The sequence below is a fragment of the Phoxinus phoxinus genome (genome assembly GCF_949152265.1).
Source record: "Phoxinus phoxinus genome assembly, chromosome: 2".
Classification (NCBI taxonomy): Eukaryota; Metazoa; Chordata; class Actinopteri; order Cypriniformes; family Leuciscidae; genus Phoxinus; species Phoxinus phoxinus.
The window spans coordinates 11,132,277-11,151,535 of record NC_136877.1 but is presented as its reverse complement, the minus strand read 5'-3'; the positions used below and the strand labels follow the sequence as shown (position 1 = coordinate 11,151,535).

The window sequence follows — 19,259 nt, the reverse complement described above, 5'->3', positions numbered from 1 at the left end:
AATGAAGTGCCGCACACATTTTGGATAGTCTCTGCTTGTTTGCAATGCAAGGTTATTATGAGGGTTTTTGAATATGTTGTGTTTTTATTACTCAAGAAACACTAATATATATATATATATATATATATATATTATGAATGTATTCATATATTACATGAATTACAGAGAATTTATCGTCAAGTTATAGGCAATAAAATATTGCATATCACTTTTTCCTCAATAACATGAGAATTTGGCCAAATGAAGGAGTGACCCCTACAAAAATCTTGGGACTCCATTTGGTTAAATGTTCAAGTGCAAGTGTATGATTGCTCTGGTTGCCAATTGTCCCTCGCATCAAATTCAAGGCACAGATGTTTGTCCACAGAACAACCACTGGCTCTGCACCACTACCTAAACTCACTACTTCAGTCCTATGTGCCCTCGCCTTAAAGCTTGCGTTCTGAAAGTGAATGGCGCCTTGTGGTGCCAACCCAAAGAGGCACAAAATCCCTTTTTACAGACCTTTACCCTGAGTCTGTTCCAAGCTGGTGGAATGACCGTCCTAACTCAACCTGAGCTGCTGAGCTGAGTATTAATGGGTAAAGTGTTGACGAAAAAGATGCGTCTTCAGCCATTTCTTGATAATGGCTAAAGACTCATCTTTTTCGTCAACACTTTTACCCATTAATAACACTTACTATTCTATATATCTATACAAAAAATACCTTGCAACGTGTACTGTGCTAGACTGGTCACAGCACTTCAATATTGTTCCCCTGTGGTTGGTTTGATTGCATCTATTGTTCTGCTCATTTATAAGTCACTTTGGATAAAAGAGTCTGCTAAGCTAAATTATTAAATGTAAATGTATGACCATGTATAAAGCCACAATATCAACTTTGACAACGAAAAGTATTTCCTCAAATGTAACGTTCTTGGAGATACGAGGTTACTGTCCGACAATGACGATATTCGGATTGACGTTACTCTCAGGGACGCAGGAGTTCAATGTTCACACCACCAAAACCAAGATAAACACACACTGTGTGATGGCCTTCTCATTTACTGCAACACAATTTTGGGAACAAGTGCAATTTCAATAGACAAATGGAGACTTGGAAGGGATAATGACACACGCACACACACACACACACACACACACGGCAGGTGTTTTGGCAACGCCCAGTGAAGTAATTGTATTTCTGGCTTGGGCAAGAGATTGATTTAGTTAATTAAACATAATGTATGTGGAGACATTTAGCTGCTGTCCCTGCTAACAAATGGCTATGCTAAACACAGAGCAACTGACAATGTCCAAATACCCCACACTGGACATGAAATACACACAGTTAATCAAATACATACACCTACTAGCTACAGTCTTTACCACACTACATAATTCCTGTAACTTCAAGCTTTTTAACCCTGGGTTAAGCAAAATTTCACACTTGTCATTCATAAATCACACAAATTGTGGCTCCAATGGTATGAAGTGAAACAATGAGATGGAATAGCAAATATCTTAACAACAAACCAAATACAGAGCGTCAAATTAGTGTCCAAGATAAATAAAAGTTTTAGAAAAACTTTCATACAATTTTCACAATAAATGTCATGAGGTGTAACCAAAAAGTATAAAATTAGCACAAAGGCTCAGCAGATTTTAAATTATTATTTTTTATTATTTTTAAAATTATAATAGAATTACAATAGAGCACATTTCGTCAGTGTATGTATGAGTTGCACATATGTATTTGTTTTTTTTAAATAATCGATCTGGACAAAATAATTTAATTAACCCTGTCATCCATTATCTTGTGTCAGCATTTCAGCATTTGCTTCCTATTGGCTGCCATACTAAAATGCGTGTATAAGAAATCTGGACTTTGGTAATTTAAAACTGCATGGCTACATTTGTTTAACAATGATATTCTCTTATAAAGGCAATAACTTGACATTCTCAACTCTTCAAGTTAGTCTTGGCCAAAATGAAGGAAACTGTATAAGATAGCCAAAACTTCACACCAAGTTCTCTTCAAAATCCATAGAGAAACATAGGCCATCTATGTTTATAAATCTCAGAGATAAGTTGCTTTATCAGTCAGTGGAAAAGGGAGTCTCAGCTAGCGCAGTGACCTTGATCTGAATGCAAACTACATCTTATCACTCCTAAACCTGCCCAAAAACCCTCACAAATAATTCCAGGCCGCAAGAAACACAAAAAAAGCGTCCCTGTGAAGCGAATCGCTCTGCAGTTCACATCGCCGCTATGCAGAGCCATTATTTAAAAGAGATAAAGACTTTCTCATTTAACTGTATCTGTCATGGGGAATAATGAGTGGGATTCCCACCCTTCAGCCTGTTGGTTTGGTATATCAAGAGCAAGTCTTCATGAAGGGAAAACTAAATAACGTACTTCCTGCAGGCAACAGTTCATTTCACTCGCATAACAGTTGCCATGAAGTCGGGGCCATCCACGAAAGCTAAATGAAGAGCCCATGTCTCCTTCCATTATGCAACGGCGAGACCCATTCAGTCCATCGTGCAACCGCGTCCATAAATAAGAATCAAATCAAGTGCTAGAGATGCAAATGAGCCTAAAACAACTCCAGCCTAAAAGTGAAGCCTCAACGTTTGAAGACAAATAAGCCAATGAGATCAGTCCATATCTAAAAAGCAGACACAGCTTAAATCAATTGCAGGGTTGAAAATCAAAAAGCTTGGTTATAAAGAGCCCCTATTAGGCATAAAGTACAATGGGAACAATGACACCTACTAAGTTTCACTTTAACTGGTCAAAGTGTTGCAGAGATAGCCTAACTTTTGTTTATCGTCGATAATGTCAAACTCTAAAATAGTTGTGAAAATCAAATATAATCTAATAAATCTAATACATATAATACATTTAGTAAATCTTGGGCTGATGCAAGCCAGTTTTGGTTAAACTTGATAAAGATTGGCAGGAATAGAGGCAATCCATCCAAACAAGACTGATTTCCTAGACTTGGAAATAGGTGACTGTCTAGATTTCTGCAAATCCTGACATATGTTGCTCCGGGTACATTTCACAGCACTTTTCACTCGTCCACAAGGTGCTTTAAGCAATATTATTTTTTTCTCCAGTGCAAATGCAGATTTTTTTAAACAGTGAAAAATGTGCCTGTGGATAGCATTTTAGTTTGCTTCCATGAGTTTTGAGCTGTTTTATCATGACTCGTGTTTCACGGGACTCGTACTCGAGCGATTCACATCATATGTGCAATGCTGTACCAGGTGAGCTACAGAGCAAGTTTAAACAATAATCCCATGTAATCATAAATTGTGTGAAAAGGAATAATAGTTGGTAGTTTTACTGCCACTAGTGTTCATTTCAGCTGCAAAACTAAGTAAATTGCATGCATGCATGCAAAAAAAAGCTAATTAAAATAACTCAATTAAACTATGCACAGTGGTTCCAAACAACCAACTTAGTTTTTATAAACATTAAACGTTTGTTTTTAATCTATTGAAAATCCTTGTGTTGTGACAACACAACGGACTGAGGAAGAATCTATGTAAAATAGTTATGCCCAACCAACTCAATTCAATCACTTCACTGTAACTTAAACTGGTTACGTTTTCTGAACATGTTTTGATATAGTAAAAACTCTCTGAATATTTTTCACTGAAGCAAGATGCGCTTTCAGAGTTTTGCAAAAATCTAGCTAGAGGCGCGTATTTCCAACTGAAAATACAGAAAAAAAATTGTGAGAAAAAAAGGCAGCCTGAAATAGAAGCAGCGGCAAATTAGAGGCCAATGAAATTGCCTCAAATGGAAACAGTCAACATTATTTTAACGAATAGCAGGCCTCTGTGTCACCCAGGCTGTGAATTAACCACCCGGTTATAAATGTCCTTCATTAAGGCACAAAGCACACGGTGGCCAATGGGGAAGACGAAGCCCCTAAGGGGCCTGATGGAGACGCACAAATTTATTTCAGATGCTCAGAGAAGTCTGGCAGAAAATCACAACACAGAGAGAGAAAAAGCGAGATGCAGCAAGCATTTTCAGGGCACCAGTTCAGCTGACAGGAAGACAAAACGAGAAAAGCAATATCTCACCTGCTCTTCAGAGGAGTAAATAGCAGATAGCTCTTACAAAGGAAACCCTCAACTCCCATTGCATCTGAGGTGACAATCTAACAGAGCTATTGGATCACTATAATAAACCGCTTTCAACATCTCAACCCGCACCTGCACCAGCACAAATGTACACATAACCACAACGACACAAAAATGAAGCCTGCATCATGTCTGGGATCTCTCAATCTGTCTGTTTTTTTGTCAAAGGATGACACATCCAAACTAGAGCTGGATGGCATTGCCTTTTGATAATATTTCATATATCTTGATTTTTTGGAACTACCATTTTTGACAAGAATATTCCAGGTTTTTAATTCAAAAAGTAAAAGCAGTAAAAGTCCAGTTGCAAACACATTCTGGGTCTCATTCATGAAACACGAGCAGAACTAATTAGAAGTTTTGTGAGTTTTAGTGAAATGTGCTCATGAAGTGGTAAAACTTGATTGGTTGTTATTCTTACATGAAATGAAGTGTGACATTGCAAAGCATTTTTATCTGCCGTTTTCCTCATTAATTTGTTAAATTAAGCAGCATTGCGATTAAAAACTGTGGAGACTGTGAATCAGAATCAGGTCAAACGCTTCTCACAGTCAACTGAAAAGAGAAAAGCCTCATTTGAAAGTGATTACAGCTGATAAACACAGCTCTGGCAAACACACACAGTATTTATGCAATCTCTCTCACACTTGTGGTGCATGTAAGGCTCATTTGGATGCACTGTTGCAATCATTTTCATGTGTTCGGTAACACTTTACAATAAGATTCCATTAGTTAACATTAGTTAAAAGGGATGGTTCACTAAAAAAATCTGTATGATTTTTGAAAAGTCTGTATGAAAGTTGCTCCAAACCTGTATGAATTTCTTCCTTCTACTGAACACAAAAGAAGATATATTGAAGAATAGGAGTAACCAAACCGTTCATGACCCATTGCTAGGAAAAATTATATGGAAGTCATGGGGCCCTTCGAAATATCTTATTTTGTGTTCAGCAGAAGGAAGAAATTCATACAAGTTTGGAGCAACTTGTGAATTATGACAGAATATTCATTTTTGGGTGAACTGTCCCTTTAACTACATTAGTTAACTTGAACTAACAATAAAAAAAATAGTTCTAAAGCATTTATTAATCCTAGTGAATGAATAGTTCAACATTTACTAATACTTTGATTAAAAACAATAGTTTATTAATTTAATATTATTTAATGGTCCTGAGCTAACATGAACTAACAATTAGCTGCAGTATTTTTATAACATTAACAAAGATGAACAAATAATGTAACAAAGGTATTGCTCTCTATTAATTAAAGTTGGTTATGCATTAACTGATGTTAACTAGTGGGACCTTATTCTTAAGTGTTATACCTTTGAGTCTTTATTTAAGAAAGCCTAATACTCTTTTTTAATAGTATTTAAGTATTTTAGCGCATTTGCAATGCTAATCATGCTGTTATTTTATCACTTTTTTATTATGAATTTTCTAAAATGTAAATTAATATTCGATTAATCGTAATAGTGATAGTCCAATTCATCGATAGCATTTTTATAAACGCCGTCAAACGTGATACACGAATTGTCCTATTCATAATGTCAGTTAATTCTAGATCGTCAGCAAAATCTTCATCGTGAATGCATCATGAATATTTGATATATCGCTCAGCCATAGGTCACACTAATGGCAGATCACACATTGCAATTCAACCCCGTGACCCAATAGTTATTGATTAATGTGTTTCGTTGATTTAATTTGAGACCAGTTGGGGTCAAAGGATCCTCTGTAATCAATCAACCCTCTGAGGAGCTGCCAGGAATGCAAGAAAAATGAAGTGGAAGGTTTCGTGCGGGGGTTCATCAGCGAGGTGAGGGAGACATGAACGGGGTGGCTGAACTAATCTTATTTAGACCAAGCGAAGAGCATGCACACAGGAAGCCACTCAGGAGTGCGTTTCCCAAAGCCCTCGGCCCGTATCGGGTGAATCCAGTCGGTATGTTGACCGCCCGTGTTCCAATTCTCTGACTTAATGAGAAAACGTGTTTTCAGTTTAGTAAAGTACTGCTGGCTTGTATTAAAATGACTAATGTGGTCAGTGCGAAGGCCGTAAACCGCAGATACTAGAGCAGACATCTATTTGCCGTAGAGATGAGGTCAAAGGCTGCTCAACGCAGACACACTCACACACATGCACGCGCTAAGAAACGACAAAGCGAAAAATCCATGAGGACAGGTTACGCTGTAAGCAAAGCTCAGGTTGACAAGCAGTGAGACCCAAAGCATTACATGTCTCCGCTCTTCAGGGATGACATCAACATTCAGGATGCCAGACAGAGAGACAGCTCTGTTAGTGCACACAAGCATGTTTACTTAGCTAGATGATAACTAAAAAGATAACTAAAGGGCGTGTTTGTCTGCTGCTTTAAATGCTTGAGCTCCTTACAGCAGGATGGATTCTGATTGGCTGTCAATGTTTTTATCGTTCATCAGCTGGATAAAATCGTTCTGAAAGTGATTTCAACAATATCGTTTCTCTGTGCCGTTATCGTTATAGCACTGGTGTGAACTCTGATATTATTTAATATTGAGAAAGATTTTAGGACTATCTTTATCGCTATCGTTATAGTTATCGTTCTTGTTGTGAACGGGCCTTGTGCCGTTATCATTAAAGCTGTGGTGTAGACTTTTCTATTCTCGTACAATTAGAAAGATGATAGTTATCGTTCTTTAACTACAATAACTATATTTACACACCAACACATAACGCTTTTTTTATTGTCTGTCACTTTAAATGCTCAAGCGCTTGTAGGGTGGATTCTGATTGGCTGTAATTTTTTTTTCCTTTATCAGCTGGAAAAATCTTTTTAAAATGATTTCACCGATATTGTTCCTATGTCGTTATAGTTTATAGTTATTTTCTATTCTCGTAGAATTATAACGTTAATTAAAACTTTATATTTCTCATTATGCCCTATCATCCTTTATGTGAACGTGCCTTTACGAAATAATAAAGATAAATATGATTACTTTTTATTACTTTAGAATTCAAACCGAGAGCATGTCATCTTCCCTGCCTGGCAACTCTGTTTCTGTGGCAAAGCGATGAGCCAGTATCTGATAACCCATCCTGCTTTTTTAACCATCTGAGGTCCGGTTTCCAAATCGTACACAGTTTGAAGGTTTGTTCACTCCGGTTCTCTGAAGAGCAAGAACGTTCCGCTGAGAGCAAAGTTACTACATGAATGCTTCAGGCATCAATGCAGAACACATTCGCCCATTCAATCTCCCTCGTCTTCCAGTAGAATGTCAAGCAGTAGCTCTCCAAGGAAAGCAAGCATTCAGGTGAGACTAACAGAGAGAGCTCCTAATGTCCCTTCAGAGGCTCCTGGAAAAGGCCAGCTCCATTATGCCTGAAGTATAGACATTTATGCAGTTTCCTTCCAACAACAGAAAATCTACTGAAACTAATATAGCGCAATGAACCCGAGAGGAACATAATCAGTTTTAAACGACATTTTCTCCAGACTGCGTCAATTTGCATGGTTCGCCTTTGCGCAGCTGAGCGCTTCAGAGAAAGCGTCTTTATTACAATTATCTTAATCCAATAAGTTATAAAATAAGTTGTTTCAAATCTTTATTACGTGCTGAATTTATAAAACATATTAATTAATCACCGATGCAATGTAAGCGCGCAGGGGGGGTATAAAAGGTGAGAGCAACGGGGCCACATGCTCATATAATGAAGCATTGCGGTAAAAGTACTTAAAACACTCCAAAGGTCTCCTCAATCTGACATGATGTTTAATAGGGAATTAAAAACACAAACTGATATGTTGGGTAACCAACATTTTGAGTAGCCTACAAACCATGAGCTACTCAAAGATAGTATTATAGATAGTACTCGCCTTATGAGTAGCCTATTTTTTTTTTATAAGAATGATGATAGGAATTGGGAAAGGACAGGGACTTGGAAACTCACATTAGAGGTGAATCATCTTAATAACCGGCGGGCGCACGGTACGCCTGCAAACATTCACCCGAAAACGACCATCCAAACAACACACTTTTATATAAAACAACAAGATAGCAGTATCTTCGTGAAATTCAATAGGTGATACTAAAGGATAGATCTCCAGGGCACACTGAAATCAGGCTGAACTTACCCGCGTCTCCGCGAAGCTTCTTGGTGATGGAGGGTCTTTTTGCGCACCGGGCGCACAGTCCGCACACGCGTCTCCGGACACAATCAGTCTCTTTTATGCGATGAAAATCGTCCTTGCGCGCATAAATAAATGCTGATACTCTGTTTCTCCAACGTAGAGACACTTGATTCCTTTCTATCCCGTAAGGTTAACTCCAAACTGACGCTCTCAGGGTCATCAATGTCCTGATATCCAATTGTTTTACAGGAGCTTCTGAAAAGGAATAAAAAGGCTCCTTGTTTGGATCCCCATCATCAGTCTGAGTGCCACCTCGGCACACCGTGTCCCCATATCGCCCTTGTCCAAAAGAAATCAAATGTCGGCCAATAAGTATGTACATCCAAAGTTCTCCAGCTGTATGTTAAAACAGTGTGCTGGTGAAGTCCAGGTGCAGCTCCGGTATAATGCACCGATCTGAGCGCGGTGACAGTCCGATCTCAAGCGCACACACCAAGAGAAATGCGGGTTGAAAGAGGGTTGCCAGATATTTCCGCGAAATGATTCACAGCGGATACAGCGGACAAGAGAAAGTTAATCTCTTGATTACTAGCGGACAAACTTAACCTCTCTTCAATAATTAATTTAAAGTGCGAAAATAACCATAGATCAATTAGGTATGAAACGAAGTAAATTTTGTTTAAGTGTCTGGCGGTTCAATGTTTCTGAATTCTGAGTTTGGAATGGTCCTTGTGAGATCAAACAAGAATCTAAATAAGAAAAGTTATATAAAAACTAAAATGAGTAATTCATGTATTTCACACAGGGTTTCTGTTGGATTCCTTTGCAGTTTCCTTTAGCATCGCTTTATGTTTTTAGATATTTTAGACTTTAATTGGAAATATGATCATGGACTTGAAGACCATTTAGCCTCAAGAAAATATATATATTTTTTATTAGCATTACCATTAAAAATATAACCATCATTATGTCCATTTTCTTTTCAACACTCGCACTTGTACGAATAACAGTTTCTCTCTCAAGAAGAGTGACGATTACACTCACTACGACAATCTGGCAACCCTGTGCCGAGAAGCAAGGTGGATAGACTCCAATGAAAAGTCTAGAGCTCCCCCTAGCAGTATACAAATGAAATACCGGTACTCCACAATAGCCTACTTCTCTCTCAGTTGCACTGAAAAGCTTTTCACACAACAGAACGTGTTATTAGCTTACAGTATTTTAAAGAGTGCATCATCTTACTGGCCCGCTGACTCTCAAATGAGCTTTTACACCAGCAAACATGCCTCAATCTTTAATCCTCATTATTACGGCTCACATTCATAAAAGAGCCAGCTGAGATCTGAGATTACCTGCAGGGTACATTCAATGTTTTGTTCAGACACAGAGGGGAAATGTGCAACCTGTTTTTTTACAACCTGGTTTCTTTCTTTCACAGTATGAAAACACATATCCATTTATTATGGTCATAAACAAAAGATGGTGTTTTCGATAAAGCAAGAAATGAGAGCATTAATTGGCTATTTTATCTTTCTTTCTAGCAGCAGACATTCTTTTCGGTAGCCTATTCGGCTTGGCCTTGTCGACGTTTTACAGTAGGCTATTTTGAAAGTGAGATTCAGTATCAAGCCAGCTTTAGCCTACGCTTGGTCAAGTTCGCTAATTACCGTTTAGGCCTAATATGATTTAAAAATAAATTAATTTGAAGATCAAGTGTGTAGGCCTCAGAGATGTTAAAAGTTATATTTTAACCGTTTACCATTAAATGTCTCCAGAAATCATACTGTAGCAGCATTCCTTTCTTTTTACTTAATTTTGACGTTTACATCACATAACTCATGTTTGGCTTTTCGTATGCTGCTACTAGCTCATCTGGTACGCCCGTTCACACCAAGAATGATAGCCTATTTCAGCAAAATGCCTTTTTATCTCACGTAACACGATTGCTTTTTGTTCTATCCTTGGCTGAGTGTAGGGTTTATAAACGCGATACAGCATTAACCCTTCCACTTACCTGACAAATCATTTCTGAACTGCCACGATACATACAACAACCAACGTGATAAAATGCCGACAGACAAGGTCATCTGTTTTGGGTAAAATGTAACGTGCTTTTAGCGCAACTCGCTGGACATTCCAATTTTTTTTAAAGTGTCTCGAAAGAAGTGAGAAAATGCTCCATGCATTTGCTGAATGTGAATGCATTTTGTATCAAAGCGACAGCGCACTTGAGCTGTGTGAAGAATTTAACACCTTCAGGTCTGAATTTTTTTCCCACTGAGCAAAATATTTTGTACCTACTTGTAATCTAATTTTTTCATCTCAAAACTGGTTTCAAAGTGCAAGTTTTTGAAAACGATCATCTCTGGTTACTCACGTAACCGTAGTTCCCTGAGAGGAGGGAATGAGACATTATGTATGGGGAAATCCATTTTCCTCTAAATGCTGAAGCCTGATTTGAATAACTCTTTTGCTTGCAAATAGCCAATGGCCCATGGCCAAAAAAGGCAGTTCGTGCCGAAACAGGGCTTCCTGAATTGCCTCTGGCGAAGCGGCGGCTCAGGCTCGTTTCCTGGGGTACGCACGCCTAGCGTATCTAGCCGGACATTGTGCCGATGAAGATCTAGAGCTCGCTCTAGGGGGGGGGCTTGAGACCGTTTAGGTAGAAGATGCTGCATCAGCTTCGACTATTTCAAGGTCTCGGCATACTTCCCCGAGATAGCCTCGACTGCAACGCCGAAAAGACGCTTACCGGTGCGTCCAGGAGCTGTTTCTTCTCAGCATCGCGCAGGTCACAGGTGACGGTGCAAAACCACGAGGCTGCCCATATTACGGCCGATTCCCTGGGCGACCTTTTTAGAGGCGGCCAGAGGCAGATCCTCGGCGGCAGCACAGCTTCCTGAGGGACTCGGGGTCCGGGCCTTCTTCGTCCAGGGACCCCAAGAGTCGAGTTTGGAAGACCTGCAGGATTGCTATCGTGTGGAGGGCAGATGCTGCATGTCCAGCCGAGATATATGCCTTCTCGGCGATGTGGGCAGTGGCTCTACATGGCCTGGAAGGCAATGAGCCGGTTGTCCATCCGGGAGAAGGACACAGGTGGGCCGCGACGGCGTCCTCAATGGGAGGCGGTCGCATGTAACCCAATTTCTCCCCCCCTTCCACTGTTGTCAGCAACTGGGTACCCTGTGCATGGGCTCGGGCTGAGTGAGGGGAGCGCCATGACCAGGTGAGCTCCTCATGGAGCTCAGGGAAAAAGGGCGCAGGTCTCTATGGGGCGTCCTCACCGTGCCCGAAAGAGAACATTTCCCGCGCTTCCTTCGGAGGTCGGTAACTGGCCTCAGCGTAGGTGAGAGGTTCTGACACGTGAGGGCGGCGTGGGCGTTGGGGCGACGCCAACTCCTCGACAGAGTTCATTGACGTAGCTTTTTTCAGAGGCAGAAGTCAGAAGGCCGCAGTTACGGCTAACGGCCAGCCTTGAGCGAAGGATCTTGATAGGGGTTCCTCACAGGCTCGACAACCTGATCCTTTGAGTGCCGCCTCCTCGTGGGCTCGACCCAGACTCAGCACACACTGCTCGTGTGCATCCGGGAAGTCGATAGAACCACCACACATCGTGACAAAGAGACATTTTCTTAGTTTTTCTGTTGCAAAAAATCCGGGGATAATCCACATTGTCCACTCACAAACCAGGCTCCAGGTGAAGAAGAAAGATTCTGAGGTTTTTGCCGCCCGACGTCACCTATATTGGAGGCTGTCAGCAAATCAGGTGAGGGTACATTGGCTATTTGCAAGCAAAAGAGATATTCAAATCAGGCTTCAGCATTTCAAGGAAAATGGATTACCCCATACGTAATGTCGAGGGACCGGCTCGATAAGGGAACCCGCTATCCTCTCGGTGTAAAAAAACCCTACAAAAACGGTGACGCCATACCGTTTACCATAGACATGTTTGGTCTAGATAACACATGACACATAGTCTTTCTTTACAAAGTGGCATCGCCATCTACTTGTCTGGCATGCATAATACAGTTTTTAGTCGATTTCGCTGATGTGAAGTTGTGAACAGGAATCCTTTTTGTAACGTTGTGATCTGTACAAAGAAAAAAACTTTTCTGTTTTTACTACATAATTTTGTGTAAACGTACCCTGAATCAAACTTAAAAATACTCATATTTTAACCATAGCCTACTTATAAACTAGAGTTTGTGAACTAGTGAACACATACGAATGAGCAATTTGAAAACATGTAGAAAAAAGGTAAGAAGACATTTAAAAAAAACTTGTTTGATTATTTTTGATGGTTGTATCTGTGTGTGTGTGTGTGTGTGTGTGTGTGTGTGTGTGTGTGTGTGTGTGTGTGTGTGTGTGTGTGTGTGTGTGTGTGTGTGTGTGTGTGTGTGTGTGTGTGTGTGTGTGTGTGTGTGTGTGTGTGTGTGTGTGTGTGTGTGTTCATTTCACATCCACTGTGGGCTGTTTCTCATTAAAACCAATTTGATTGAACAGTTTATGGTCACTTTGAAGACATAAATAAAATCATTTTAATAATATTTATTTAACATTAATGTTCTTAGAATTTCTTTTTTAAAAGCCTGTGTTCTTCAACTCTGAAAGATCTTCAAAATAACTTTTAATAAGTTTAGAATGGGTGCAAGTTGATGAGGCTACCATGAACATAAATCTGCATACTAAAAGGTAAAAATGGGACTTTCTCTCTCTGTTAGCCATGCCTGTCTTTTGTGAGGCTACAGTTTGACGTGATGTCCAAAATAATAGCACCAGATAAGGTTTCACACTTCAAACTTCAGTTTCCCAAAGCTATCAGTTGTGTCTCAGCTCTCAGCACTAAACTGACATGACAGAGAGTCATCTTTCTCTGGTGCATGCTGGGAATGTTTTAATTGAGTGTGTTGTATGAGTGATTGGTGTACACAGTTGTTTATGCAGACATGCTTCGCCTCGCACGCTTTTAAGAGCAGCATGCCATGTGTCCACATTCACAAATGTGAATCAAAGATGTGCTTTTATATAGTGGTGGAATTTTTTTGTATAAATTTTAAGCATCGTGGATTATCAAAGTATTTCAAGGAAATACATGTTTTGATGTATTGAAATGGTTGCCCATTATATTATGAAGAAGTATAATGAATATTGTTCAAATACAAATCTTTTGTAGATTTATTCAGTTAATATGCTTTAAAAGGCTTCACAATATTAGTTATTTTACTGGCCTGATTGAGCTAGCACTATTAAAAAATTATTTATATAGCTGACATTGAAATATGTAGGAATAAAATACTTTTCCCTTCTTTGAAACTGGTTGAACAACTATTGATTTAATAACTTTTTGTCTCAAATATATTGCCACGTTCTGTTGCCCTCTAAAGACTCTTATTTTGATATTTTTACTCTGAGTTTGCTTGCCCAATTTAATTTTGGTTTATTTCCCATTTACATTGGTTACCTTGGTTTCTAAGTATGTTCTTGGTAAGCCTTGGTAACTCATTTTTGTTCACCTGTGTCTAATTTAGAGTCTTGTTTCTAGACCGGTTTGTCAGTTCAGTCTACGTCAGATGTTGTCTTTGCACCTTTAAGCTGTTTTGGTTTTTCCTTTTGGATTAGGCTATTGTTCTTCTAGTCTTCCTGCATTTTCTTCTTATTTTGAAATGAAAGCTGCAATTAGATCCTCACCTCATCTCTCTTTCTCCATGACCACGTCACAGTACTGTAATGGATTTTTGTTGTTATTTAATGTTTTGGGATGGGAAAAATGTAAAAGCCCCATTGTATTGCTGTTAACCATGTGAAAGCTCATTCATGATTTATGCCTCTCTGTGTTTTGAATGCAAAGGTTAAGGACATAAACGATTCTCCACATAAACAAGGATAAGCACTATTCAGATTACTGACTGCAAGGTGAATACACAAAAGAAATATATAGGCCTAACAGTCGAAAATAAAGAAAGGCCAAAGTGTCAGAAACTGAGCCGAGATGCAGGACCCGGTATGAATGCAGATGGTGAAACCAGCATGTGAGGTGAGTGAAAATAAAGATCCTGAATACATAAATTAAGTGAATGAATCGGCTTAAGTGATGCGAGTGAGAAAAGAGATCACACACTGGGAGTGTTTCAAAGGCTAAAAACTCTAGGGATTTTTTTTAAGATCTGGTAAAAAAGTGTGCATGAGACATTATGACCCAGTAACTGAATATGCTAAATTAGTTTCAGTACTTATTTGATACCGACAGACAAAATTTGACATTAGCGATACTAATTCAGAACAATAGACACTAGTTCAATTTGCCTATGATGACACACACTTTACTTTATCAAAACTGCACCACACTGACAACAATACCATCAATGTTTAACCCTCTGGTGCTGTTCAGTTTTAAAGGGGTCATGACATGAGAAACCAAATTTGCCTTGATCTTTTGGTATATAAGAGGTCTTTGAACCATTAAAACGTCCTGCAAGTTTCATAGCTTAAGACGTCCTCCCCATTATAAACGAATCATTTATTTAATCAAGCTCTAAATACAGCTCGTTCTGGATCCATGGTAAGAAGTGACGTCACGGTGCGAAGTGACGTACCAGCGTTTGCATATGACCGCCTCCAGCACAAGACAACTACGCTTTAAGCGCAAGGCAACTACGCTCATTTCGTATCGATGTCGCCCCGCGTGCCTCCATCACAACACCATCACAAGTGTTCAGTCGACGGACAGCGAGCCGAGTGGGTCTGTGTACAGGGAAATTACGATGCCGCAGATGTGCTGTTCCTGGCTGTGGACAAACAACATCTTTGAATACGCTGCCGAAAGATCCAGACGTCAGGGAAAAATGGATGTACTTAATTTTTTGCGGACGTCCCAGTCACGGCAGTGTTAGTTTAAGCGTTTGTTCTATACATTTGAAGGATGACTGTTTTGAGAAAAAATCCCAAAATGATGCTGGCTTTGCCAGAAAACTGTAGCTCAAAGATAAGTACGTGCCGACTATTCTGGGCTCAACCACGACGACCTTTCTAGTAGGTCTACATGTGATAGATAATTTTAAATGTTGCCTTTATCAATGCTGCATCTTCAAAGATGGCCTGTGCATGCATTTTTGTCCGTTGTACACCCTATCATTTCATTGAAATTAGTTAAATAATGTTAAACTGTTAGCAAATTAAGCTATAGGATAATTATGCAACAATAATCCGTTTTCAAGTGTCTCGGGTTACAATTTTTTTTATTAATTTAAAATAGTTTCACTTTCCATGTGGACACGGGCTGATCCAGTCTTCGTTGTTGTGGTGATGGTTCGTTTTCCTCTGATTCCGGCTCAAACATAATAAGGTTTTATCATTGCAAGAGCCATCATCACCCGCTACTAAACAGTTGCGCCGAATCCGCAAATGTTCTGGCCGGGGGCGTTAATAATTGATACATAGGCACTGACGTTAGCCAATCATAACAGTGGGCGTTAACACTGAACTCTTAAAGGGGAAACACCCCATAAACAGACTGTTTGAATCAGAGGATGAGAAACAGGGTGGGAAAAGGTCATAAATCACTACATTTTAAAAGTTTTTTGTAAAAAAAAAACTATAGTAATACGATAATTGCACCTAAGGGAACATAATAATAAAAAAAAAAAAAAAACATGTCATGACCCCTTTAAATATTTGTATTCCAAAAAATTTTACTTCATCGGAATGATACGAAACTTGGTAAAGGTTTTGGCATGTGAACACACACACCAACAAAATATGCTAGATTATTGCAAATATGGACAAACCCAGCCGTTAGGTTAAATTTTTAAATACAATTTTTAACACAACTTTTGGGTTTGTCCATAATTGGGTAATGACAACCCAGCATTTTTAAGAGTGACATGATTCGAACAGGTTAAATGGTCCCACTTGGAAACGGAATTGGAAATGGAACGCTTTGGAAATTAATGGGAAGTGAGTTTCATCTAGTGAAAACGTTTTGCACTGCTGTCAAACAAAATCTTACTGAAAGCTCATTGTTTATAGCCTGGCTAACGCCAGACCCAATTCTCGTTGAGACTTGGGTCTGGGAACCACATGCGCATTTTCTCGTATTTGAGGCGTGGTTTACGAATGCCCGGCGCCGTTTATTGGGTGCTAAGAATGTCTATCATGCCTGTACGTAGCTCATAACCAATCGTTTCCATTATACCAGATGACGTATGTATAGACTCCAAAAGCTGCTCTTTTTTCAAAATAAACTTGCGTTCTAAACTACTTAGAACAATATCTAAGGCTGCATCAAAAGGTAGCTTCGCGTCTGCTGCCATGTTGAATCCATAAACAAACTGCTTAGTTGTGTTGCATAGATGTCGTCATCGTCTTGCTGCTCCCTCCCCGTTCTGTGATTGGTTCCCTAAACGAGGCGAAAATCTGGTCCATGGTTTCCAGACTGCCTTTCAGCGAGAATAAAATCGCGCTGCGCAAAGGCAGTCTGGGGAAACCCAGGCTACATTGTTGAAGGAATTAACCTCAAATTTGGAACACAACTTGTTTAGATTTATTTAACTTGCTTTGATTTTCTCAGTTTTAGAGTAAAACTTTTTTCAGAAAATATTTATTTCATATTGAATTCGTAATAGTATTTGTATGCATTTTTTCAAAATAATCAACTTCTATAACTTTTTGTTTCACTTTCTTAAACTTTTTTTTTTCAATCTGCCAAGTGTATTTAAAAAATAACTAAACTTAAGTCTGTGCTCGAAAGCATTCAAGATTTCAAGCATTCACTATTAACTATTCCTTATATATAATTTAGCACCATAAAATCCCCTAAAAATATTAAATAAAAAAAACATCATCAAACTAAATGATAGAACATTCATTTAATTGAAAAAACGGTATTTTTTGAACCCCATGCGAGCGTTAAGTTAAAAGTTTGATTTGTCACATGTATACCACCAATGCACTTCCTGACAATGACAATGCTGCTGGATTTAGCAGTAGGCCTATATCATACTAATTCTCTAGCACATACTGTATGACCTGTAGGCTATGTAAGCAATAAGGCAACCCCTTCACCCGTGACTTATTTACGATACAGCTCTTGCCTCGAATAGCCTTATTGCTTTTATAAAACGGTTACCACACAATACAACTATTAAAGCCTAAAAATATGTATCTATGCAACTTTCATGAAGTAAAATCACTAAAAGCTTTCCTTCCGCTGGAAAAAAAATAGTCCCTGACCGTAAACGGCAACAGAAGTTACATACATTATTTCGCCAAGATGGCGGCAAAGACTGTTTTATGAGCGAGTCAGTCAGTAGAGAAGACTTTTACATTGAAAGGACTCTACACTTGTGTGCATATATAGCCTACTGCCATCACGTTATCGGAAAATTACTAGGCTACTTCTCCCACTGAAGTCGCAAATGCGAGTTTGTCACATTCAAGTGCTTTGTTGTTGGAAAGAACATTCACAACAAAAGGCAAAATGTATACAAGATAAGGTTGCCTGTGGATCCTGACTTAAATATTAATAGCTGTCAACCATACATTCTACTGTCAAGTTTTACCATGCTATCTAAAAAATGACATATTTGTAAATATGCATTACTTTAATGACAAGACAAGGCGATGTAGCTGTTGTGGAAAAAAACGAATAAAGAATAGCATTCACAGCAGCAATCGTTCTCCACTCTGCATGTTTAAAGTTTATGGCACACCCAACTATGTTTCCCAGTAATAAATATGACTTGAGAGGGTGTTCATGTCCAATTTTCAAGTAGGAAACTTGTATTTACGATAATTCCGGGAAGGCAGCATTAGTAGTGTTTCCCAAAAGCATTGTCAGCCCAAGTTGTATACAAGTTCTGTATATTGTGAAGACCATTGCCACCAATGTTCTCTATGGTCAGCTCACAGTGCTTTTAGGAAATGCAGTCCAGGCTTTTTTGTCAGATACTCTACCAAGGGTACACTAATCTCTCTATTTGCCATTAATTCTGAATGTATAATCAAACACATGGTTTTCTATTAAAGAGGTCATGACATACATTTCCTTGCTGTTCACTTGTAATGTCAAGAATAGTTTTTTGCTCAAAAAGTATTTGTTATATATATTTGCAAAACTTGAGTGATTCTTCATGTCACGAGCCCTTTAAATGTTTCATTAAGCCCTTTAAATTATGGTTTAAAGTCCATCTGCCTTTGTAACTTTTTGAAAACCATATTTTTTTCAAACTCCTCCTAGACTGTTCCTTGGATTTTCACCAAATTGTTAATCATTAATAATAATAAAAGACCACCCTTGTGAGATAAATAGAGAGAGCGAGAGAGAAGCACCCTTTATTACTGCAACACATTTGACGCATTGATACACAACTCTACTATTGACGGTACTAAACCATATGAATTTGTTGACGGCACTATTTATTGCTTAAAAGCTATTTGATCACATTGTATGTATTTTCGATTTTAGCTTCTATTCTAAAATATTTTAGAAATGTTTAAAGGAGTCAGTTCATTACCTTAGCAGACATGCATGACTTCTTTTGTCTTTGATTCATAGCATTAACTTGGCAAGTGGACTGAAGAATAATGATGGCCTTTAGGCATTCGGCCCATTAGAGCAAACTTGCTGGAGACTTCTGCTCCCATTTATGTGCTACTAAGAAGTCAGAAGTCTTTGTTTACACTGCACACAAATCAGATTTGGTATTCAGTCATTAATTTGTCCTTTTGGAAGAGATGAGATCTGATGGATCTGTATAGACAGTGCAGGCAATGTCCAGTGTCTCTACATCATTTAGTAATAATGTAAATGTCAGCACAATGCCAAAAGACTTTCTCTTACAGTAGCTTACAGAAGCTGCCAGTGTGGTTTTACAAATGGCTCAGGGGAAATGATAGGGGGGAAAAACAAATACAGTGTTTATTATAAAAAGATTTTCAAAATCATTAGCAAAGAAATGAAACCACACAACATGAACCAAACAAACTCACCATTAGCCATGTGACAAAA

General features: G+C 38.8%; 1 protein-coding gene across 3 annotated transcripts in view; it reads right to left on the bottom strand.

Annotated features, from left to right (window-relative positions):
- The window catches only part of LOC307011911 (adhesion G protein-coupled receptor L3), a 305,103-nt gene extending 296,344 nt beyond the window's left edge, over positions 1–8,759 (bottom strand). For all 3 annotated transcript variants that reach the window (XM_079638009.1, XM_079638010.1, XM_079638008.1), the window contains exon 1: positions 8,258–8,759. The gene's annotated coding sequence lies outside the window, so the exon portion shown is untranslated. The remainder of the gene's footprint in view (positions 1–8,257) is intronic.
- Positions 8,760–19,259: the final 10,500 nt, after the last annotated feature.